The sequence below is a fragment of the Saccostrea cucullata genome, unplaced genomic scaffold, assembly GCF_032062105.1.
Source record: "Saccostrea cucullata isolate Sc308-1 unplaced genomic scaffold, CSIRO_AGI_Scuc_v1 ctg3058, whole genome shotgun sequence".
NCBI lineage: Eukaryota > Metazoa > Mollusca > Bivalvia > Ostreida > Ostreidae > Saccostrea > Saccostrea cuccullata.
The window spans coordinates 19,966-47,146 of NW_026933923.1; the positions used below are offsets into that span (position 1 = coordinate 19,966).

General features: G+C 33.1%; 2 long non-coding RNA genes across 2 annotated transcripts; one reads left to right on the forward strand and one right to left on the reverse strand.

Annotated features, from left to right (window-relative positions):
- Positions 1–13,264: 13,264 nt before the first annotated feature.
- Positions 13,265–16,590, forward strand: LOC134239654 (uncharacterized). Its single transcript, XR_009986262.1, has 3 exons — positions 13,265–13,634; positions 15,506–15,612; positions 15,813–16,590. It is a non-coding gene; the product is annotated as an uncharacterized LOC134239654 (long non-coding RNA).
- Positions 16,591–20,845: 4,255 nt separating this feature from the next.
- Positions 20,846–23,962, reverse strand: LOC134239655 (uncharacterized). Its single transcript, XR_009986263.1, has 3 exons — positions 23,157–23,962; positions 22,230–22,354; positions 20,846–21,023 (listed from the first exon to the last, which is right to left on the reverse strand). It is a non-coding gene; the product is annotated as an uncharacterized LOC134239655 (long non-coding RNA).
- Positions 23,963–27,181: the final 3,219 nt, after the last annotated feature.

Sequence of the window (27,181 nt, forward strand, 5' to 3'; positions counted from 1 at the left end):
ATTTGACAAAAGAAATTAAATTTATGCTATAGCAGAAAATCAGAAAAGCGATACAAATTTCAAGAGGAAGGGGTGCCAGACAATGTCCATGAAAGCCATTGCTTGGTTGAAGCTTTATGCCCCAAAGTAGATCTAATCAGCTACCATATCCATTTGCCTCCCTGCTCCACAAAACTCCACGTATATGATCTGATGGTTGAGGAGTCGCAGGAAAATTTTAAGTCACCAGTCTCATTGATCCATCTCCTCAGTTTGTGGAGAAGTGAAGCTTCTCATATTGCCATACCAAAGGTTTAATATTTCTTCACGAATTTGAGTTATGTGATATAAAAGACGTAAAATGTATTTGCAAATATCTTTCTTTTATAAAGAAGTATTTTCTTTAATCAGAAGAAAAGAGACAATCGTCTTAAAAAGCAGAAGTAAGTTAAAAGAGCTGTTCAATCTTTCAAAAAATTTCATATACAAAAATCTTTCCCTTGTTACTCAATATTTTAGTAGAGAGACAGGAATATTATAAGAATCAGAAGGTCAAGATGTTTCCAAACAAATATTTTTATCCCTCATCATCGACGGGGTGGATCAGAGCAAGACTTCCCTAACCCTATTCGTCCATGATTATACGATGTGGAAGTTAAGTGTACATCTAATAGGCGTTCTTGTTCATGGGATAGGAAGTTATGGAATTTTTTTTATCTATTCTAATACAGGTAAGTTACATCTCCAAACAAGCCTGCCTTATAATTAAAAAATGTATAATCTGTGTATCGAAGTTTTCTATTCTTATAATCATTTGCAATCATTCTATAAACCTTACAATCTCTATTATTCTGAGTGTGCTCTATTCCATAAAAGATTCTCTACCTGACACCCTTTACAATCAAATGGATAACCATGTAAGGGAGAATAAAAACAGGTAAAAGATCATTGGCGATCAGAAGTGGATGAAAAAATAGACATATATATTATAAAATAAAAAGACGCATCAAGTTACACATATAAATCTTCCACCAAAATACCAATCGTTTTTTATACTATTTTTGCAGATATTTATCAGGTTTTCTGTGTTATCTGGTTTAGATTGGCCTTTTTAGAAAGATCAAAATTTTGTTTTTAATGGTCGGTCATACACATGAAGATATAGATCAGGTTTTCTCTACGTAAAATTTTTTTCTAATTGGTGTTACATGTAGATATCACTTAACTTATTAACAACATTGATTCTCAAAAATATATTAATACAGTTGGGCCACGGTAATCCGAACACTTTAATGTAGGTTTGGATATAAACCATTTGAAATTAATACATACAACGCATACACACATGTACAAAAGATCCGTGCCAATATTTTTATTTTTTTCAGACTAAGTCAATGGCTAGTTAACTAAAGCGAAGCTCATGAATGTTTTGAGGCTTGTTATACACTAAGGACACATAATGTGGAAACAAACAAGTCAGAAATGAACAGTATTAGACTTGTTACGGGTTTTCTTTTAATGACTTTCAAACATGATACAATGAAAAAAAAGGTGAGCAAGCTCACATACCCAACACTCCCCCAAACTGAAAGTGCTAAAATCCTGGGAAAACAAGAGATGTTTGTAAAACACTTATGCCCCTCCGCCCAATCTGGAATTTTTCCATGTCCAAAAGAGCAAAAACGGCTCTTGTTCCTAAAAGAGAACTTGACCTAGACATTCATCAGATAAATCTGTACAATAAATTTCATTTCAGCATGTGCAGCGGTTTGGAAGAAAATGAACGGAAACTGCAAATAATTGGAATTTTTCCAAATCTAAGGGGCAAAACTCTCTCAAAAATGGTGCGATCGTATTCAAAACAGGACTTGACTTAGATCTTCATCTGTATACCAAATTTCATTTCTGTATGTGCAACAGTTGCGAAGAAAATGAACGGAAACTGCAAATAATTGGAATTTTTCTAAGTCCAAGGGGCACAACTCTCTCAAAAATGGTGCGATCGTACCCAAAACAGAACTTGATCTAGATATTTATCTGATATATCTGTATACCAAATTTCTTTTCAGTATTTGCAATGGTTGTGAAGAAAATGAACGGAAACGAAGTGGACCGACAGACCGACCGACAAACAGCAGCAAAGCAATATGCCCTCCCTTCTTCGAAGGGGGGCATAATAATAAAGGAATCGGAATGTCCCGGCAATATGCACATCTACACATTGTGTCCTAAATAGGTGCAAAGTCTGACGAAAATCTGTGCAGCGGTTTATGAGGAGTTGCGTTGACAAACTTTTCATCTCTATATTCAAGGTATGACTAGATATCAAAGATGAATAGTGTGGAAATTCCCAGATAAAATAAAGGTATCAAAATATCCTGGTAATATGCACATCTACACACTGTGTCCTAATTATCAGCAAGAAATTTCTGTGCAGCGGTTTATGAGGAGTTGCGCTGACAAATTTTTGATAAATATTTAATATATCCCTAAAAATCTAAATTGCAAAAGGTGGAAATTTCTAGAAAAATTAAGGAATCAGGATTTTCTCGTAAAATGCATATCTACACAGTTATCTAAATATCTATAAAGTTTGACGAAATTATGTGCAGTGGTTAATGAGGAGTTGCGCTGACAAACTGTTCATCTCTTTTTTAATATATTCCCAAAAATCTAAGTTAAAAAGTGCGGAAATTCCCGGAAAAAATAAAGGAATCTGAACTTCCTGGTAATATGCACATCTACACATTGTACTCATTCCCGAAGTAAATTCTGAAATTTTTAGACAGAGACATTAAATCTTAAGATTTAGGTTTGCAAACTGTTCAAAAAAATTTGGGCCATGGAAAGTTCCCTATGAGAATGGCCGATAAATTAAAGGAATAAATCACCCGATTCGAACAAGAAGTGTTTGTGGCCGGCGGCCACAAAGTTCGAGAAAGCTATATTTTGGCATATAGGTTAGTCAAGGTCATTTAACCTTGATGTCATTTGAAAAAAACTTAAAATTAGCGGAGTATGCATACTAATTATGAAGTTATTGCAATGGTTCAAAAACGCTATTTTTAGCATTTAGGGCACAGACAAGGTCATTGACTGTGATGTCATGTGAAAGAGCTCAATTAAAATGTATATTGATTGCATATTTAATATGAAATCTCTATCTCTCATGGTTCAAAAAAGCTATTTTTAGCATATAGGTCATTGTCACAAGGTCAATGACTTTGGTTTCCTTTGAAAGAGCTTATTAAGTAAAGTATGCATACCACATAAGAAGTCTCTATCTTTCATGGTTCAAAAGTTACGAAAGTTAAAGTTGACAAACAGACAGAAGACACGTGAAAAACAATATGCGCCCCTATCTATCGATCCAAGAACAAAGAGAGTTGAAAAAGTGTTTATCATATTCTCTTAGGGTGCTTCCGAATGCCTTCTTCGAAATTTCAGTTAACAGAAGGTTATTGATACCCTTCATTGATAAAAAATACCATCAGTTATGCAATCGCTATGAAGGAATAAAGGATCAAGTCATTTGAAACATTAAGTTAATGCTACGGACGCTCTAAAAGTTCAAACAGACAACAGTAACTCGTAAAAACCACGGAAAATCGCCGCGCAAAATGAAAACAATCATTTTTACTTCTCTGTAGAGAAATGACCAAGACATATATTTTAAAAGAAAATATAAGTTGGCATTGCATGCTCAAACACACCGTCATGCAAAAAAGTAATAACCCTAAATAGTTGTGATAAAATCGGATGTGGCATACATTGCTAATCATTTGATTGACCATGACACATTTAGAGTACTGTGGAACATTCGTTTACAAAGAACAAAAGATAAGAAAATTGAAAGATCAACTTAAACGTCTGAAATCTGAATTTAAATGCATACATGTACAAAAACAAGTCAATTCCAGACAACCCCACAACCCCCCCCCCCCCCAAAAAAAAACTGGCATGTTAAATTTATTGAGCCGTGATAGTCAAGTTTTACACGGATCCCTACAAAGTCTGTCTTCAATGTAGTTAAAAACGCTATTCGGCCCTCTCTTAAAATGTCCGATATTTGAAGGGTCCATCCTATCACTGTTCTTCTCTAAATAGTAAAAAAAATCAACAAGAGGCCAATATGCAACATCGCTCAACTAAGCAACTAGTTACATGTAGGTAAAAGCAAAAATCAGTTCCATATTGATGTTTATAAATAAAAGATCACTTGGCTAAATTCTCTTAGGTTAGGCACATAATCGACTGTTCAGAAATACTCAAAGAAAACCTCAAAACTTAGTACAACAGAATCAGTTGGAGTGATTATAAACACCACTTCCTGGCAAAACTTTTAGTTAGCATTATCCAATCAGGTATGTTTAATTTCATTAAAGAGTGTTGGTGGTTGGGAGGACCAGTGACAAGCACATTACCCTGACTTCCGGGTTCATCGACATTGAACAGCCTTTTGACTGTATAATGGCCGACAAAGGTTTCAGTAATTTATTAAAAGATTTTAGTTTACCCTCCGTGTCACACTGTTGACCCCAGCTGACAGGCATTGGGGTCAGTCACACACCTTCCAATGATGTCAGAAAAACATAACAAATGGCAAATAAGCGACTTTTTGTTGCACAGGCAATTCGGAGAGTGAGGTACTTTTGTACTTTGTAAATTGAAATTCCCTTTACACCTTGGCAGAACCTTGATGACATTTTTTTAAAATTATTAATCTTGTGTAGTCTACGTGTAAGTTATATTAAAATAAGACCAAACTGAAGGGGTAGTAGGGTTTTAAAACAATTTCAATTTATATGAAATCAGACCAAAGCTGTAAAAGGAGGAGCGTTTTAAAAAATTGTTTACACAAACGGACGAGCACATTACTATTGCAAAAGCTCTTCTGGTCTATGACTTGATCAGCCCCTCACTGTGTACAAACTGCGTCATTTTTGCAAGATGACGTCAAATTGACAAGTGCATTGCGATCGATGCGTCGTTTATATACTGTTGTGTGGGATTTTACAAACGAGAAATCTGCATGTTATTGTAAGATTGTATGTAGTATACAGCTATCCAGCTATTTGAAATAGCAAATAATTTCATTTTGTGGTATTTTGAAGACATTATGTTTGACGTCATAGTAAACATTTCCCGTACAAATAAGGCCCTGCCTCCTTAATACCATAACCTTAAAACTGTGCTGCGAATTCCGCGATCGACCCTGTGTAAAACCTGGTCAGAACATATACAGGACAAAATCGAGCAAGTAGCAACTCACTGTCTTTGGGCATTGCGAAACTGTGATCAAGACCAAGAAAAATAAAAGAACCTTTTATTAAGATTTATTTTAAGTCAGATTCTATGTAGTTAGTCGCCCGCGTGGCGCAGTGGTCAGAGCGTCTAGTCTAGAGTCGCGAAGTAAGGAGTCAATCCTTACGTCGCGGGATACGAATCCCACTGTGGGACGTGGAGACCGGTTCTTCGGATGAGACCGTTTAAACCGAGGTCCTGTGTCGCAGTAGGTGCTGGCACGAAAAAGACCCCTCCCTGCTCAATGGCCCTGAGTGCCGAGTATAGGACAAAAATTTGCAGCTCTCCACCGGCAAGTGGTGGCTTCTCCATATGAGTGAAAATTTCTCAAGAGGGAGGTTAAACAATATACAATCAATCAACCTATGTAGTTATTTGTCGTTGGATTTAGAATGTATATAGAGAGTACACCTCTGTGTGGAACCCAAGGAGACATGATACACAAAGGGAAAAAAGGTGTACAAAGCCCCAACATATAAATACATGATAAAATCTGGAAGAGACAAATAGCTGCTCTGCTTTCTGTGCATCAGTTTTTGATTTCGATGAGCGGAAAGGATCAATTTTCTATTTATTGCTGTTTTAAAGTTTCATTTACCAACTGCTACTTTTCTCTTCCTTTGTTTTAGGTATAAGCCAGTAGAGCTACAGTCTCGACAGAGACTACTAGTTTGTGAGAAACCTGAACATCAGTCCCAAATTCTTTCGGAACAGTATAAGAATTTTAAGTTTACTTAAAATACTTTATGTATATTGATAATTTATTTCTTTCTTTAATGCGGGAGTTCGCTCTTGCGATGTACTCCAGGTTAATTTCAACAGCATCTTCTTACATGGTTTGTTATGTGAATGCTGCTAGAACCAATAAAATCATTTCGCGGGAAACTGAAGGTGCGTCTCTTTTGAGATAGCTAGTGTCGTCTTTTTCCTACAGGACGCCGGAGAGTGAACTCACTGGAATTTTAAGCAGTAAAATCATTTTATTTTGTATTTATTCATGAATCCTTACAAAATCCTTATTTTTGGGTCATTCTATTGTTCGTCGCTTCTATCAATTCCTGAAAAGCGAAGATGACGATAGATATAATGACGACCTCGGCCTCAAAGCGACACACAAAATATTTTTTGAAGGTGTCGGAGGCCGCACGATATCAGGCATTCTTCGTGAGGATGCAAATTTCATCTATCGGGTGAAACCGGATAAAATAATCCTTCTGGTGAGAGGTAATGAGGTCCGAGGCGTCAGTTCCCCTGAAGAAATAGCGGGGCATTTAGAATCCATTGTCTCCGTACTCTATGGTAGATTTGGAGAATCCCAAATTCACGTGTTTAAATTATTGCCACGTTTTAACCAAACATTAAATACAATGATAACGTAGACGAAGTCAATGTGCTTCAAAAGTCCTATCTTCAAGAGTTCAATTTCGCTTCTTTCTGGGATCATAATGACCTTTTCCCATCGCCGAATCGTAAGACATGCAGCCATAAATTTCTTACAGACGGCGTCCACCTGAATAAACAGGGTAATGCACATCTATATCGGAGTTTGCGTGGTCTTATTTTATCCAGAATGAAAAGGTTGATAATTAAAATTTCATTCGTTTCAGAATGACAAATGCCTATTGGAGGCACATCTCACTGCACTAAAATCAACACAATTTAATTGTGGATTATTTTTGACGCCTTTTCGAGGCTCATTTTATAGCTCTGAATTTCCTATAACCATTTTTTATGTGTTTTTCCGAGATGCATTTTTATTTTACGCCTCCCTGAGGCTCATCTCATTGCACGGGAATTAACAAAATTTACTTTATTTTGTTTTTCCCCCGAGATGTATACATTTTTATGCCTCCCTGAGGCTCAATTCATTGCTCAGAATTAATTACACTGTAGCATTCTTCGCCTATTTTATTACGGATATACTTTGTTTTACGCCTCCCCCGAGGCTTATTTAATGGCAACAAAATTAACACACAATTTAAGTTACTGGGACTTTCCTCAGAAATTTTAATATTCATTTTGTATGCCTTTCAGGGGCTAATACTATAGCCTTCAAATTAATGCAGCAAAAGATCATAAAGAATAAAATTAAAACGAATGAAAGTATATACACATGTATAAGAATATTACTAATATTTAAAAAAAAAAATAAATAGAAAGAAAAAATTCATGATAAATACCCTAATTTAAAAAAAATAACAATAATAATAATAGAATTTAAAAATATATATATATTTAGTTTAAACCCCTTCTCTACTGTTCTCTCAGGATCATTTGATTGCATTATAGTCGTATGAATTACTTGCTTGTGTCTGTGAATTTATCAGTGATGCCTTCAGAGTAATCAGTTCATTTTGGCTTAATATTCGGAATATATATTAGTTACTGATCAACATTCCGGAATTTTAAGGCTTACTTATTATATCCCCCGCAAACGAAGTTTAGGGGGGGGGGGGTATTGGAATCACCATGTCCGTTCGTCCGTCTGTCTGTAGACGAGATTTTGTTCGGACCATTACTCAGAAACTATTGGAAGGAATTTTCTGAAATTTTATACACATATTATTCACCATATGAATGTGTGAACCTGGAATTTTCAACGTTATTTGTCCATTTTTCTGCATTTTACAGGTTTTATTTTTTATTTTAATTGACTTGTTCATTATAGGGCTCATATTTAAGGTTTGAGACATAGAATCTAGAATATCTGTACAAATTGAGAACTACAGCTTAAAACAACTCATTTAAACTAAAAAAAAGAAACATCATCAAGTGTTTAAAACAGTTTTTACATTACACAGGAGATAATGTTAATTCGTTTGTCTCTTTGGAATAATGACTGGACATGCATCCAGTTCAAGATAAATTAATGAGTTTGGTGTTGGAAGTTGTTAAGGCATATCTCTTATCAAGTGTGTTTGTTATCTAATCTCCAGGGAATAAGGCACAAGAATTAAAGATCTGTTATCTAATCTCCAGGGAATAAGGCACAAGAATTAAAGATCTCTCTTCTCTTATTCTCTTAGTTGTAATTTATTGTCTGTCAAAGCACTTCATTACTGGATGACCAGCTCTTTATTTTCAAAATAAATTTGATATATCAAGATGAATTTGATTTTGTATTATGATTTTTTTTTCAACAATCATTTTTCAGAGTGTCATGACACATAATTTCAATATATTTCTTTAATGCAGAAATAAAAAAAAATGTTACAATGGAATTACAATGTATTAGTATTGATGTTTCATTTGTTTGCACTTTTGTTTCATTTATTAAGAAACATAATGAAAAATTATATTTCACTGTAAATGTTTGCAAGTTAATAGTGAACACCTCCAGATCCACAAAGTATTTTTGAATTGGCACCTTCTCTGAAAAACCCAGCGGGGGGTATTTGTCCCTATTGGACAGTTCTAGTTTCATTTTCCGGTTTATAGTAACCAGATGTTTACATACTAACGCTTCTATTTACAGTGGTCAATAGAAAGGAACTATATACACTAACCAAAGACAGTTTATTTGTATTTCAGTAACCTATTCACCAATTATAATTATGCCACCTAAGAAAAATCAACCAAAGCTCGAGCAGTACCAATCCTTGTCTCCAAACACAGCAAAAGACGACGGGTACATGTATCAAATACGGAACCGGTGACGACAGCTACACATCTATCCCCGGACGACCTGGAAACGATTACTAGACAAGTAACACAGCGGGTCACTGCGACACTCGGAGAGGTTGACAACGCTCATTAGCAACGTGACCAGCAGCACCACAGCCAATAGTCAGCGGAGTACCAGTAATAATACTGTGGGAGCTCCCGTCATTACATGTAATAATCCAAACAAAACTAATTCTGTTAACATTATCCGATCCTCAGCAAGGCGCGATAACTCTTACAAATTCCGGGAATAGTTTATTCGTATCATGGATTTTTGCTTTTACAATTATTTTGGAACTCTTATACGAAAAGAGGTGAAAATATAATATGTAAAACAAAATATGGAGGGAAACCTATCAATTATCAAGAGACAAGAAGGGTCAATTTAGAAAGAAGCCCTCTGTATCTAAAGATGTTGACTGTAAAAATAACGAAGTGAAGGAAGACAACAATCTGAGAGAGGACAATAGCAATCCGATCGTACCTGATGCAGATCATGAGACACACGGTGATCAACAAGACAGCCGTTCCTTTAGCAATCCGATCGTGCCTGGTGCAGATCGTGAGACACGGTGATCAACGACAATACAGCCGTTCCTTTAGCAACCCATTCAAGGGTATGCGTCTCGTAGAGCTGGCAATTTTATACGAACATTTGAGAAAGGGATGTCATGTTTGTCACACGACTCTACATTTGACGGATTGTGTTGGAGCAAGGCGGTATGGACTTGCTAGTTTGTTATATATATTAAATGCAAGAAACGTTCTGAATCAACGATCGTTCCAACTGGTAAGCGGCATAAAGTTGGAGTGAATGGTCAATGCCCCTTTGATGTGAACACAAAAATTGCAATTAGTATGTATTTTAGTCTCAGTATAACATTCTTATTACAACTGCATGATCACTTTGAAAGAAATAATATAAATGAAATTACAGTTGAATTCTCATTGTATAAAGTAAAATGTTGTCCCAGTGAACATCGCCACTTGTTTTCAAATTCTATCAAATGCAATAAATCAATTCCCGAAGGAGCCTGCTTCCAATTTCACTCAGGTAAGCACTGTCAAGCAGGAATGTCATGTCGTTTTCAACCTGGATGTTATAACTGTTCCGGGGCTCACCCATTTCTTCGTTGCACAAAATCAACTAAGTGTCATGCAAAAATACCAAAACCAAACATGCAATACAAATAAACAATCTACCCAAACAAACACAAACTCATCTTCCAAACAAAGGCCCTACTCCAATCAAGGCAAATAGACTTGCTCACTGGTTATCTGGTTACGATGAATATGAAACTTAAGTATTTAATTGATGGTTTTGCTAATGGATTTTATTCAGGATTCGAAGGAGAATGTTTGGGGATAGAGTCTAAGAATTTGAATTCTGCACTCGCAAAACCTGAAATTATTGATCAAAAAATACAGAAAGAAATTGTGGCAGGTGAGGTACAGGGCCCCTTTGAAAGTAAGCCTAGATCCAGGGGAACATAGAATGATTCATCACTAATCATATCGGGATAACCATTAAATTAATGATGGCATACCACCTGATGAGTCATTTGTTCAATACTCATCTATTTTAGATGATATTCAGTTTATAAAACAATGTGGGGAAGGTGCATTCTGCTGTTAAACAGATATTAAGTCAGCATTTCGAATAATTAACCTACACCACACACAGTTTAAATTAATTGGGTTTAAATGGGAAAACAAATACTATTTCGATACCTGTCTGCAGTTTTGTCTAAGTTCATCTTGTAAAATATTTGAACGATTCTCAACAGCTATTATTATTGTAGACAAATCACCTACACAATGTGTTTACAAGCTCAAGACTTTTCTAGCTATGTGTACAGATATTGGGGTGCCTATTTCACTTGAAAAAAATGTGGTCCAAAACAGGTGATAACATATCTCGGTTATGAATTAGATTCAACTAAAATGGAATGTAGACTTCCAGTAGACAAAATTTTCAAGTGTGCTGATGAAATTCAGTTTGCTTTGGAACAGACTAAGTTAACATTAAAAGAACTGCAGTCAATTATAGGCTTATTCAATTTTGCTTGTAATGTAGTGTTGCCAGGTAGAGCCTTTTTAAGAAGACTTATAGATTTTACCATTGGAATCAAAAGGCAATTTTACAGAATTCAAACAACAAAGGATGTTTCGGAGGATCTGAATGTTTGGTAAGATTTTCTTTCTAATTTCAATGGTTCTTCAACGTTTCTCCGTGATAGATGGATAAGTTCGGGTGAATTAAAGTTATATACTGATGCCTCAGGTGTTGCTGGATATGCTGCAGTCTTGCAGTACAAGTCTGGTCTAAATTTATGAGTAACAAATGCATTATGTTTCACAGAGAACCAAGCACTGGTTCATGTCATTAATAAGCAAACATCTAAAGATCAGCATTTCATGTTTCTTTTGAGAAAAACTGGTATTGACATGCTTCAAATATAACATTTATTTCAAAGCAAAGCATTTGACTTCAAAAAAAATTTACCATGTGATTGTCTTTATCCTTCCAAGGTAAATCAGTTCTTACAACAAGTTCAATGTTGGTTTGTTTTTTTTTCAAATGTAAGAAGTTTCGCTTGAAAACATGCAAGGAAGAATATTAAAGATTTATTCAGTCTTTGATTTTCAAACTTGTTACATTCTTACAGATTTTCACTTTAAGTTCCTTTGCAGTGGGGGCATTACTAGTAATTGAAAAAGCAATGTAGGAGCACTTGCTCATAGGTAGGAGAAAATTAAATGCTGTTTAAGGTAGGATTCTTCTCATATTTCTTATATTTAAAAATTAATGAAATTTTCACAGAATCAAGAGGACAATATCACTAAGTGATACATGTAGTATCAGTGAGATTAGATTTGACCGTTTAATATTAGAGGCAAGGCCAAGGCCATTACCTTCTTCCTAGACATTAAGAAAAAAATAACCGTTTCCAATCATGTGTTTCCTACTTGTAATACAAAAAATTGAAATTTTTTTTCTTTTTGCATAAAAAGATACTTCCATATAGGGCCTACAAAATGATATTACCAAATTGACATGGATAATTTAAATAAAATGGTTATTTACTAATCCGAATTCCCTCTACGAAGAAATTGTTGAAGTATATTACCATACCTTATTCATAAGCTTTATTCCCACATGAATCACACATGATATTCATTCTAAATGCTTTTAAACTCCGATTTCTTGTGTTTGTTACATGAATTCTCGTAACGTTTCACTTTCACTCTGCTACTGCATGATCAACAGTTATGACGTCACGGATTTGGTATTTAACCCCTGTGATAACTACAGAGACCCAGAAACGACAAAATTCTGTTTGTATTATGCCTCTGCATGTTTTGATTAAGTTTTAAGACCTCAAATCAATTTCAGATATCGATTATAAGAAATTGTTATCTCTTAACTTTACGTCATATAGTTTACTATGACGTCATATCATATAGGCAAGTAGAATATTTGGTTGTTACCTTAACCTACCTGCGAATGTGTGATTAAAAATTCACGGATACATGTTTAAATAGGAGGAAACCGTTGAAAAGTTTCTGAACAGCAAGGTGACCAGACCCGAGAACGATTTGGCCCCCATTTTTATCTTGTTGAGTTCGGCGCGTTGACCTGTTTCACTCCACATCGATCTGGGCTATAACTTTTTTGGTCAAACTATTTTTTTTCATTTGAAAACCTTAAATAACTCATAAAATAACTAAAAAGTACATAAAGGGCCTTGCATGCTAAATTTCATGCAACCTGTCTCGGGGTACATGTACATACCTCTCAAAATTCAACAGCCAAAATTTAACCTAGAGAAGTATGATCTCATATTTTATATACATGTAGAATATTCATAAAACACGTCATATTTAGATTTAAGTACGGCTCCGTGTAAAAATCATGCAGACAGTACAGAAAAGGTGATTCATCGACCATCTTCAAATTCAATAAAATTGGGTTTAATATATTCATTTGGGTCTAAAATGAATATAAATAGTTGATTTTGTTATAATTCTTCTTTTTTCATATAGCCAGGGATAAAGTACTTGAGGTGTAATTTTGTATAGATAGTGTGCAAATAATGCCTATTTCAGAAAAGAATATCTTTAAAACCCTAGAAGATATACAAAAACTTAATACATAATTCAAGTGAACATGGAAGGCTTAATAAAAATTTACTTTAATATTTTTGTGCAAACGAAGTATTGAAAAGATACAAGGTGTTTAAATCGATAATTTGTCAAGATTCTTCAAATGAGTTATCTCCCTTTGCAATTTTACATAGGTGGCGCTATTTAAAAAAAATGGCAGCCTCCATGGTTAGCTGTACGCTGCAAAGGTATTTTGATGCATCCTGTGATGTTTATTGCAAAAATATGTGTGAAGTGACATAAATTGGTTGAAAGGATTCAACAAGAACAGATAAGGCATAGTTTTCGGGCAAAAGTGTAGCCATGTGTCATGTTGATTAGTATATTGACCTTGTTGACGTTCTCTAGAAATGGTACTCGCCTACTGACACCGTTGTGATCTATCTCAGAAGTTTAAATTCTACGGTAATCCACCAGAGTCCAAGAGTAAACTCCCAGAGAGGGGTGGCAGTCCGATTTTGTCAGCTTACTCGACTTGGAGAGGGAAGTTAATTTACATTTGGACAGATACATTTGACCAGGTAAGATCAGGTCCAGAACAATTTCTTGATTAAGATAATTAATTTTGTAGCTTGAAATAGATATGTAGCTTTAATATGTTGACGGTGCGACAGTTAGGGTGAAAGCATATACATATCCATTTTCATTTAGATTAGACATGTAAATCCGCACATGACATTTGGTGCATATTAGATTCTGACGCCATATGACGTCGTTTGTATGTTGCTTTAGCAAACCGAAGCCTGAACAAGGCTGATTTCAATCAGTTTATGACTATCTTTCTGCAATAAACAAATAAATTCATTAAATCAAGACAAGTTTATTATTTGTTTAACCTTTGTTGTTATTCTCGCGAGAATGTTGCTTTAGAGTTTGTGTATGAAGTGATGCATTGTGGGTCTAAATTACTGCGGTAAAATATTCTTTGGAATGAATGTGCAGTAGTCTGAATTTTCTCTTTGCCCAGGCATTGTCATCAGAGCTCGCAGTTACGTGCATTGCTATGCGACCCTTGCTGCACTATTCAAAATAGCTTGGTAAAGCTTTTTATATGCAGTCAAAAGTATTTTACAAGTCCTATATGACAATGTATTATGAGTCTAATAATAAAAAGGAAAACCATAGATACTTGTAGCATTTCAGCTGTTGAATACTTTTAATTAAGCAAAAGATGAATTTCCATTTTCTTAAGAGCTCGGGTACACTACCGTTAATGGAAGTTAATTTTCAGCACAATGTTTTTGTCTCTACTCTAGCATTCTTCAATTAATTGAATGAGTACCCAAGCATGACAGTTTACTATTTGTTAATACAAATCAGAGGCGACACACGTTTTTTGTCGATTTACTGCATACTTTATATACTTCATCACCAAAAACAGTAGAGTTTCTTTTTTACTTTATACAGCCAAAATTGAAAGATTAGTTTCCAAACACACTGCTCGATGCTCACATTTAAAATTGTAGTTTTTGTAGATGATAAATACAGTGAACCTTCAGATATCTGGACGCCAGATATCTGAATGCTTCAGTATTCAGACGATTTTTCATCGGACCGAAATTTTTTAACGTTATTTTGTCTTGTTTAACTGGAAATTCAGGTATCCCGACACTTCACATATCTGGACAATTTGACTAGGAACCAAAGTGTCCGGATAAATGAGGTACCACTGTAGTTGCTTCCAATACGTACTGTACAAACCTTGTGACGTTTGCATGTCTTTATACTTTTGATATTTGATTGAGGGGTTGAATGATAATTGTGCACCTTGTGCTGCTGTCTAAAACTATGTAAAGAAAACTGATAGCCAATTTACATGCAAATTTAAGCTGATGTGTCATCAGATAATCTTGTCGTCTAGACCTGTTTAAGTTACTGTGCACTCCCCTATGTGCGATGAGGCATGAATAAGTATGATGGTATGGTTAAGGCAGTGTTTGAAATAACTGTTGCTCAACCGCCTGAGATGCACAAACTTTGTCACAGGCAAACAGATTTGTAACAGATTACAGATTTGACACCCGACTGAAAATGAAATTTTCGCGACACCTTATTTTCGCGAGATAGTCATTGACTCTTGATTAAGGAGACAAAATTTTCACGAATTGTGATTTTTGTTCTATATAATCTTAAGGAATACTTTTATACGCGAGAATTTAATTTTCGCGAGCACACTGTCTCGCGTAATTATGCGAAAATAAAGTTCTCGTGAATAAAAAGTGATTTACAGTATATAAATTTAACAAATTCCTTATATGGATATAACGAGTAATTGATGTAGCAAAGTAATTTCATAGGTCCCATTGACTTTGTTATAACTTTGTTTTACTGTACATGTATTTCATAAATTAGTATTATTGTTTTTTAGATGAATCCCATTTTATTTTCACAGAATGTATGCGATGGGCTGCATCATGGTTTTGAAGGAAAAGGTTACACTATTTATTACAGACAGCAAGAAAACATCATTGAACACCACCAACTAATAAGACTCCAAAGGTGGGGGAATATATGTCATGCAACCATTTATAGATTTTTAATGAAATTACTGCATTATATAAACTTGATATTCCATGTAAAGTAATTTATAAAATCAAAATAACCATTTAGTCCCTTAATAATAATGTAGCATAAACTAAAGAATTCTAAATTGATGAATGATAAGTACATGTACATGTATATTGTAATTATTATTTTAGGAATAATGGAAAATAAGTCTTAGATATATAAAGCTGTCAAAAAGCAGAGATTTAGAGTTCAGTGGATTCCATGACGGTACTTTGGATAATGTTAATCAGGCAGCAAATTCTCTTCCCAAGGATCTTAAGTGTTTTTAGAAGAGGCTAATAAACAAAGGACAGTCACTTACTACAGAAGAGAAGCAGGGGAGATTAGTGATATTCTGAGTGGCATGACTGCACCTTACAAAGATGTAAAACTTTAAAAATTGTGTTTACATATACAATGATTATATGATAAGTGTATCTACTATCTAGTAATCAATATTAATATGATTAATATTTTCAAATCTTTTTTACATTTTACTGTTCATTAATGAAAAAAATAATTTGTGTTGTATTTGAATTTGGAAATGTAAAGGAATTTATTTTAAACTGTAAACTGATATTCTTACATGTAAACATGTACTGGCGTGTGTACATGGTGTATATATTGGACTCTGACAAAAGATGATGCTACTTCTTTTTTTGGTGAAATTCTTAATCACAATGATTTTTGTGCACATGATTTTTTTTAATTTTCCATAGGTTATGGTATCTATGAAACCTACTCAGCCTTTTTGTTTGGCTATTTTTAAATCATAGATATATTTTATTTTCTTGATAATTGAAATCCTCAAAAAATGATATTTTGTTGTTTTTTGTCAACATGAATTATCTCCCCCTTTCAGCTTGAAATTAGAAATAATACTGTAGATATAATTTGATTAATGAAAATAAATAATTGTCTTGTATTTGGATTTGGAACTATAAAGAAATTGTTTTGAAATGCTATTAAATATATACATGGCATTTATTTGACCGTGACGAAAAAGTGAATTTCCCATTTTTTGTATAAAACTCTTCAATGGCTTTTGGAAATTAATAATCAATTGCACAAAATGTTTTTAATATTTCATTTGCCATAAGGTATGGTGTCTAGGAAATAAACACTGCCTTTCTGTTTGGCTGTAGTGTATTTTTTCTTTAAATTTTTTATCATATAGCTGAATTTAGCTGTAAATCCCTTTAAAATTGAAAATTGAAATGCTATTCATAATTTAACATGCATATAAAATATATACATGATATTTATTTGACCGTGACGAAAAAGTGAATTTCCCATTTGTTATAAAAAAAACTCTTCAATGGCTTTTGGAAATTAATAATCAATTGCACAAAATGTTTTTAATATTTTATTTGCCATAAGGTATGGTGTCTAGGAAATAAACACTGCCTTTCTGTTTGGCTGTAGTGTATTTTTTCTTTAAATTTTTTAATAATATAGCTGAATTTAGCTGTAAATCCTTTAAAAATTTATAATTTCAGTTTTTCTTGACATGGATTATCTCCCCTTTTCCGCTTAAACTTAAAAACTATTACTGGATGTGGTAATATTTGGATTAATTATGAAAAGTAAATAATTTAAATTGTATTTGAAAATGGAAATATAAAAAAAATGGTTTTGAAATGCTATTTATTTCTTACATGTAAACATATATGCCATATATTGGACTGTGACAAAAAAAGTGAAATTACCATTTTTGTACAAAATTCATCAGTTGTTTTGGGAAATTAAAAATCATTTGCACAAAAATGTTTTAATAATTTTATTGACTTTAGACTATAGTCTCCATAAAACTAGCATGGCTCTTTAGTTTGTCTGTGGGGTTTTTAGAAATTTTTGATAGATAAAAATCCTAAAAAATGGATATTTTACATTTTTTGCCAATATGGATTATCTCCCCCTTTTTAGCTTAAAATTAGAACACATTACTGGTCATAAAAATATTTTGACTAGATATGGATAGTAACTACTCATGCTGTATTTTAATAAAAAATAAACATAAATGTGTTTAATTGTTTAGTTTTCTTTTCATTTAATCTTCATTATTGGTATTTTTGCCTGATTTTAGAGGAAATTTCAGCCATTTTTTGCCCAAAACAGTTTATCGGTTGCCATGGTTACCAATGGCTGAATTTAAAAAAAAAAATTTTTTTGGAGTATCTTAGCATACTCTACCAACATGCAAAGTTTGAAGAAATTCTGAAACCCCCCAAGAATCACCCTCTGCATGATTTTTACACGGAGGCGTACTTAAGGGTTTGCTATTGTGTGCAGCCAAGTGAGACTCACTGAAAATAGAAACCTTAATATCTTTAACCAGAAGTCTCTGTCGAGACTGAAGCTCTACTGGTTTGTACTTATAGCAAAGGAAGAGAAAAGACTTAGGCAGTTGGAAATTGAAACTTTTCAACAGCAATAAATAGAATAATGATTCTTGATTAAGTCTCTTTATGTTCTTAGTGTAGTCTACTTGCATGCCACATTATATTATAATTAGACTAAAACTGTATTTGGAGTAGCATTTTGAGAGTATTTAACAGAAATTTCTATTTTTAGTAACCATGGCAACACCATTCATTGAAGTGAAAAAATGACATACAGAATTATGTACCTTAGTGTAGTCTACTTGTGTGCCAAGTTATATTGAAATCAGACCAAAACTGTAGTAGGTGTAGCATTTTGAAAGCATTTCACAGAAATTTCTATTTTTAGTAACCATGGCAACACCGTTCATCAAAATCAAAAACCGATACACAGAATTATGTATCTTAGTGTAGTCTACTTGTGTGCCAAGTTATATTGAAATCAGACCAAAACTGTAGGAGGAGTAGCATTTTGAAAGAATTTGACAGAAATTTCTATTTTTAGTAACCACGGCAACACCGTTCATCGAAATCAAAAACCGATACACAGAATTATGTATCTTAGTGTAGTCTACTTGTGTGCCAAGTTATATTGAAATCAGACCAAAACTGTAGGAGGAGTAGCATTTTGAAAGAATTTGACAGAAATTTCTATTTTTAGTAACCACGGCAACACCGTTTATCGAAATCAAAAACCGATACACAGAATTATGTATCTTAGTGTAGTCTACTTGTGTGCCAAGTTATATTGAAATCAGATTAAAACTGTAGGAGGAGTAGCATTTTGAAAGAATTTGACAGAAATTTCTATTTTTAGTAACCACGGCAACACCGTTCATCGAAATCAAAAACCGATATACAGAATTATGTATCTTAGTGTAGTCTACTTGTGTGCCAAGTTATATTGAAATCAGACCAAAACTGTAGGAGGAGTAGCATTTTGAAAGAATTTCACAGAAATTTCTATTTTTAGTAACCACGGCAACAACGTTCATCGAAATCAAAAACCGATACACAGAATTATGTATCTTAGTGTAGTCTACTTGTGTGCCAAGTTATATTGAAATCAGACCAAAACTGTAGGAGGAGTAGCATTTTGAAAAATTGTTTACAGACAGACAGACGGACAGACAGACAGACAGACAGACGGACGGACGACGGACGCATTACTATCGCATAAGCTCTTCTGGTCTTTGACCAGTAGAGCTAAAAATAAACCTTGCCAACACTTGAAAACTGGCCCATTTCATCTTCACAATGAAAACCATCTTTGGGTATATGCAGCTACATTGACATTTGCAGTAGTTTGCAGCTATGAAGTGCACAATACACCTGCAGGACTGCGCAGCCACAGGTTTTAGCAGTGCATTAAAAAATCCAACAAAATATGAAATAGTTAAATAAACAAAGTGGCTACAACTATTTGTGAAGAACCATTGTTTTAAATGAAAACTGACTGCAATAGGTACAATTCTTTAAATGCATACTTGTCAGTTCAACAAGAAAATGTTAGCCATGAAAGTTGTGCCAACCACATGGCAATGTGTTAAAAATAGAATTAAAGAGACTCACTGTTGTTCTATAAATAGCACTTTATATGAAAGCCCAAATTTATCTAAAGGATTAATCTAAGGTGTGTACAAAACAGGGAAATTAATGTTAGACAATTAATTTTCTCTTTAAAAAAATATGCTAAATAAGACATTAACAATCTGTAAGGTAATGAAAGTGTGCAATTTAAATGACACTTGGCCCACAATGTTTACCTACGAGTTATATTGGTGTTCTTCAGATTTCTACGACATTCGTATCCCCCTTATTTCTCGTGAAAAACAAATATGGGCCAATATTTAGCCCCACTTAGGGGTCATAAGGCCACATCTACTCCAAAATTGATTCCACAACATGAGGATATTTCATCATCAATATGGTTAACAATGCTTATTCTGAAGAAAAATGTTTACTGGTTTTTCCCCACATGTATGTATACGTGCAATGACCAGTTATATAAAATCTGATCCCAGAAGAAGAAAAAAATGAAAATACAAATGGGAAATATTTTAATATTATTAATATTAGGTCTGGTCCATGATTTAGACCAACTTGAATCTTCACTATATTTGAGAATGCTCGCATTTAACTATGAGTAAATCATTACCCTGTTGCTCGTTAAAGGACCATTTTTACTACACATTCCCATGCAAGACTTTGTTACCCTAGTTTAGGGTTTAATTTTCATGGATGACAAATAAACAGAGTTAACAGACACCAGAGACCCTTTGATCAGAAAAACTCCATACAGCCTTTTGCTATGATGACTTAATTAAGATATTAAAATGTCTTTGATTTTGTAAAAAAAAAAATTCACAAAGAAGAACAAAACAAAAGGATGATAAATGAACTTTTTAAAAAAAATTCTTCATCACTTCCAGAATATTATATTTCTTTTAACATGTTAACCAGCATATCCAAGTTTGACTAATTTTGTAAAAAGTTTCTTTACAGATATAATTAAGGTATTATTTTAAAAATAAACTTCAATCTTAACAATATAACTGCAGTATGAGGATATCTGAGACCTGTGTTCTCAGCACTGGTTTCATAAGACTGATTTAAAAACATTTTGTGCATTTAATGCACTGCACAAGAACATATATAAATTAGGTATAAAATCTAATTATAATATCTTTTACCAAGATCCTAAAATGTTCTTCATTGGAAACTTGTGGAAAGTTAATATATGTATTTTAACTATTTTTGTTAATTGTCATCATAATTATGATCTTTTTCAACGATGTTCGGAAAGTTCAACACATGTGTAAATACTACCATAAAATCAAATAATTTTCAAGTCACATAGTAATAAATTAGATCAGAGTCTTCATTTGCTGCTGATATTTTCTCACTGTTTTCCAAAAGATTGAGACAAACCAACATGGACAATCTCTATCATTAGAACCATTTCCTCTTTATCTTTGAAATCTGTAAAATAATATAACATTAAAAAAACCAATACAGTATCACTATCAAAGAAGAAAATTGAATTGGATGATAAATCTTTACATCATGACTAAGAAGCATTAAAAGATAGACAAGTATATTTCAGGGTCAAAGGTTACACATCCCTCAGCAATTATGGTAACATTGTAAATATTTGCCAAAACTGTTTGTTGCATTGAATATAAATGTGTTTCTTATTTTAATTTACAATTGTGTAGATCACAGTAGTTTAATCCATATACTAGAGATAAATATTCTAATTTGTATACAAAGAGGTCAGCCATAAATAAGATCAAGGTAAACGCAACTGGTGATCATGTCATTCTTCTTTGGAAAGTAAATGAGACAAGCATATAAGATCATGTTCTTAAATGAGGCAAACAAGTTTCAGTACAAAATCTTAAGGTTAAATGACAAGGTCAGGATTTGATTGCAGAATTTAAAAACCTGATATAATGACCTGTGTTAGTAAGCTACAAGATGATGATCAGAAACAGTGCCTCCCAAAAGAGATTGAAGATTTTTATTACTTAAAAATAATCTCTGATTTGACCTTAATTTCTTCATCCAGACTATTTACCGAACATTTGTTGTTTACTGTTAAGGTCAATGCAATATACGTACATGTACATTGATTTATAACATAATGTTATAGGCCTACATATGGCTTGATTATTAATTTACTTGCTCAAGCAGCCATGGGTACAGTACAAGGAACTAATTTTGTTACATAAATCAGCATCTGCATCAGCAAAATAAGCATCAGCTTTAATTCAGCAACCACCAAGCATCAGGAGAAGCATAAAAAAAACAGCTAGCTGCTAAGCATTGCCAATTATCAGTATAAGCAAGCAAAGAAAGCATTCAAATCAGCATCGATGCTGAAACAAAGTTAGTTCTTGCACTGTAAGAGAGAGCTTAGGCAGACTCTGACCATGGCTTGAGACAATTTGATGAACACATATAAACATTAATTTAAACAACATCTCTCTTTTCATCCAACTGCATATACATTTCTCATCATAAAAATTATACATTCTTCCATTCTATACACATAGAAGAACATTTGAATTCAATAATACAAAATGAAACTGACTAATCAGCTCACTATGATATAACAGCTAGTACATTATACTGTGTTAAACCCTCGTTTAAAATTTACAGAATCACTTAAAACTCATCTCATACCTTATTATAGAACACCTACAAGGGGGGTTCTTGGGAGGGCTGCAACGCAGGCATCACATGAAGTACATAAATTGGTAGTCCAGAGAAATATCTGAGCAATGTTCTTTTTAGTGAAACAAGGCATTCTGTTAACATGGTAAACATAGTTACAATAAATTTTATTAAAAAGTTCAAAGGAAAATCTTTACATTAAATCTAGCTATTAAATAATATTAGTCTGTCTTTGTTGAAGGGTGTCAGTGTTTTGACTGATTCAGAATGGTTTTTAATTACTGAAAGTGCATCCCAAAAATTTTTATCACTGAGGTCTTAAAAGAATAGAGGTTTGCTTCCATATCTCGAACATCATTCAGCAAATCAGAATGAGTATGGTCCAAAATGACTTGAAAAGAATTATAGTACTTGCACCATGTGCACTTCTTTTCACAAAAAATACAACAAAAAAGAAATAACATTTGAATATCAAAATCTTCCTTTACAAGTAACACAACTGATTTACCATATTTGTTTACTACGTAGAGCCGTTTCAGGTAGCTGTCATTGGACATTTAACTTTGAGTGACTGAGGCTCAATGAAGGATGATCCGATCTTACACAAGTATTAATCGCTCGTTAATAAAACCAAATTTACTCTACTCATAATATTTGAAGCCCTGTTTTTAACTTCACAGTATTTGGAAACAATTTCGAAAATTTTTGGTATTTTGAAACAAAGTAACATTTATTAGTTCCTCGCTACCTAATCGCGGTCTGCAAGAACCACGTGGAAATTTTTGGATCCTCCGTATAATGTTTAACCTATTTAAAATTGATGTGCACTAGATCACAGGCTTTGTCATACTCAAAATGTATTACTGACACTAGCAGTTATGTAAGATATCTGAGATAAGGCTCATAATTCACAATAAACACAAAAATTCGACTTACCAACTCCTACTTTCACTTTAGCCGAATATCGCATGACAGACTTCAGAAATAAACTACGCATAGCGAATATAGTTCTTTATTTTCGTGCAATAGTGTTTAAAATTTTTTGACATCGCACTGTACCTGTAGGATTAATATACTTATTTAACAAAAATATTTTATAGCCTTACCTGCAAAAGAAATAACAGGGGTTAACTTCAATCGGAACTGCTAAAACTGGGCGCGTATTGATTTATCAGGTCCATTGTAAAATCCAGGAAGGAGCATTCTATGATATGATGTAAACATCTATGTAACTCTTAAAAAAAACAGTATTAAATATGTCGATCGATACTTTCAACACATGGACATGTTTTAAGAGATATCTCTCTACAATTGCTTTGTGTAATTGGGGCACTAGAGACAACAGATAACAGAAATATTCAATAGTTTTCAATTCCGGAATCATGAGAATGGCAGCCCACCGATTTCGCATAGCAAACATGCCTAGGTGGTGAAAAACATACAACTATAGAAAAAAGACGCATATAATTGCTAGGAACAAAACAAATAGTTGTACCCATGACGTTCAACTATCTGTAGGTATACGACAAATGTCATTTTATTGTTGTATTAGACCTGCAGCTGTGCAGTCCTGCAAGTGTATTATGCACATTGCTGCTGCAAGACATTGCAAGTGACAACCAAATTGAATACATTTCAAGACAGCTTTGCAACAGAAGGTGCCATGGGTTAAGTTTTATGAAAAAGCAAGAAGTATTTATTAAGATATTGAGATTTTTATTTTATACGAGTTTCACTTGGCTGAACACAAAAGCAAACCCTTAAAACTTTAGATAAAATTCGAAAAGATTCATATGCTAGGAGAATTTTTTGAAGATTTTCGCTGGAAAAAAAAACAACAAATTTATGTTGATTCTGCCCATGTCCTTAAAAAAATCGCAAAATACGTAATATTGAATACTTTAACAAAACTTGACTGTTTACCTGTCATTTTTCTCTTTATTTTTCTTTTATAGATTTTTATCTGTCTTTTGTTATTAACAAAACTTTATCAGTTACGCCATGTGTCCTATGACGTTATTATACAAGTCGTCATAAAACGCCACAATACAAATTTGTCATAAAACGTCACAATAGAAATCGTCATAAAACGTCACAATAGTCCAAATCAACTTTGATTGTGAAATTTACCTAGTGAGTTCAAAATCAAAATGCTGGACAGCATTAAAAGGACTCTGGTAAGAAACATCTTATTTGTATGCAGCATGCACTTAACATTTATAAAAATGTATGAGGACGATTTTAAATTTTTTCGTAATGTTGATGAACTTTTTATTGTTGTCGGAAAGGGAGGGGGTGTTTATATAGAGGACTATTGGGTCAAATGCAATATATTACAAATGGCTATTCAGAAAATGCTTAATTAACTTTTCAAGAAGATTATCGCAAAGGTTATCAATCCATTTCCATGAAATGTATGTTCAAGTTTGAAAAAGTTCTTGTCCCCGCATGGGCAAGGGAGAGCCCTGTGACAATTTATATAAGCTATAGATGGCCAAAGCTTTACATGAAAATAAAATAAGAAAATCTTCAAAAAAAAATAACATGGGTAATGGCTAGGGTTTTCCTTGATTACTGTTCAGGTACACATCATTGTAATTACCTTCTTCAGTTACAATATGTGAAAAGTAATTTCTTTTTAAATCTTTCTTTCAGCTTGTGGAAGAGAAATATATAGGAATATTTAATAAAGTGTTGGAGGAATTCATGAAAGTTCTAGATATGGTAGATCATGTATTTTAATTTAATTTAATTTTAACAGAATGTGAAAACTAAGTCTGTATATTAAATCTTATTTTTAACAGTCTTATTATTTGCATGTACATAAACATATAATAATCATATTAAATTGCTTTATACTTAATTTAACCGTTGTTGTACATGTAAATTATTATTGGCGTTTTAAATATTAGTATGCATAATAATACCGGTATTTTATTTCCTAATTTAGCTGAAGCAAGAAACATTTAAGAGTGAGGGGACTGGCTTTCAGACTTTTACAAAGGTTTGTAAATAATGTCCTAAAGATATTGGTAACACTACCAAACATATTTATGTAATTAGTCCAAACTATATTTAATGTAATCAATTACATGTAATTTTTTCATAGCATTAAATCTGGCCTTCATTTATTGTTTTCATATATAGTCATTTTTGATGCAAGTGTTGGAAGAAGAGAAAGGTAGACTCGAAAATGACATTGCAGAGGAAATATGCCGCAAGGCAGCGCACATAATACTGGTAAGTAATTTATAAGCAAAAGAAGAAAAATTTGTGTATTTAGACAACGTATGAACTATTTTATTTAACTCTGTCATTTACTTAAAATTAAATAATTTAAATATAATTTTGCGCTTGCCAAACTTCGTCCGTCAATCACATTTGATGATAGATTTATTTTTGTAGTGCCATCTTTTTGCTGTATACTTACAGTTTTTTTTATATTTCTTGTATCTAAAAGTATGGAGTGTCAGGGCCATTTATGATGGATGCATATGACCATCGCCAGGTACAGATCAAAGCAGTGGTAAGTTAAAATAATTAAAGTTCTCTTTATTCGAATATGAAATTACATGTATATGTTGCTGCTTTATATGCATCTAAATCTTTTTCATTAAATGTGATACAAAAATAGGATACATATAATTAATGCTTGGGCACTTAATCCTATTTTCTCTTTCTGGACTTTTTTTTTCTCTTAGCACTAGAGTTTGACTAATAACCAATATTTCAGAGTGTTTGATTACTAGTATTGCTATTTTTCCTGTGTATTAGATATGTATCACATGGGACAAAAGTAAATAAATTTAATGTTAATTAAGTTAATATTCAATCAGATACATCCATTTAGGTCATATATATATGAGAATTAAATAATTATATGTGTTCAAGACCTTACTGGTCTTTTATAATTTTTCTCAATGTCTGGGAATTCAAGTCCAGTCAACCAAACATAATGAAGAATTAAGACACTGTGTTAATAGATCTGTTTATCTTTCCTAGATTTTCCTCAAAAGTGTCAAAAAGAGATTTAAAGACGAACTCGAGAAACACCCAGACATAAAATTGTTCATCTTTAATGAAGACTTTTTAATGAAAATCAAGTTTGATGAATTACCAAAATCACTGATAAATGTAAACTGTTATTAACTTTTGCATACAGATAAAAGAGTGTCTAACTAAAAATGACGTGCACCACCACCACGGCATCACGTGACTTCTATTAATAGCGAAATTTTCCTTAATGAAAAAGCTAAAAGAACAACAATACCTCGGAGTTTAATAATTTCTTTGAGTGAATAATATTGTTGAAAAACATCTATTTTGCCTTAAAAGTGCTGCTAGAATCCCACAGTCCAATCAGTAAAATAATTATTCCACACATTCGCACGAAAACTTACCCTATGTTTTGAATTTTATGCATATGAACCGAGATTTTTCGTAAAATCATGCTCAACTCGGGATTCTAGCAGTACTTTCCAAGTTTGTTTATAAGGCAAACTTTCCATCTATACAAATCTTATGTTTTGAAATATCCAGCTTATTGTTGTTCTGTTGCATTATTTTTGTCACAAACGACAGAGGAAAGGCCGACCGAGATATGACCTGGCACTCAATATTGGAAAGAGAATATAATCACTTAAAATAGATTAGCATACCTGTTTATATAAGTGAACTCCATATGAATTTCACATAATATTCACAATATTTCCTTAAAAACTCCATTTTACGTATATTTGTACATGTCGTCTTAGCCAAATTCTCTTTACACGACATGACCGGATTACCAAGTTACTTGATGTACACATATGACGTCATCGGTGGTAAATTTTAATCAAGATGACAGATACATCATAACAAAATAAAAACATTCTATTTTTGTTATGTTTACACGTTTCTATTCATTTTCTAGAGTTAAATTACATCTCTAAATACCAATATTACGAAAATTTGTGTTCTGA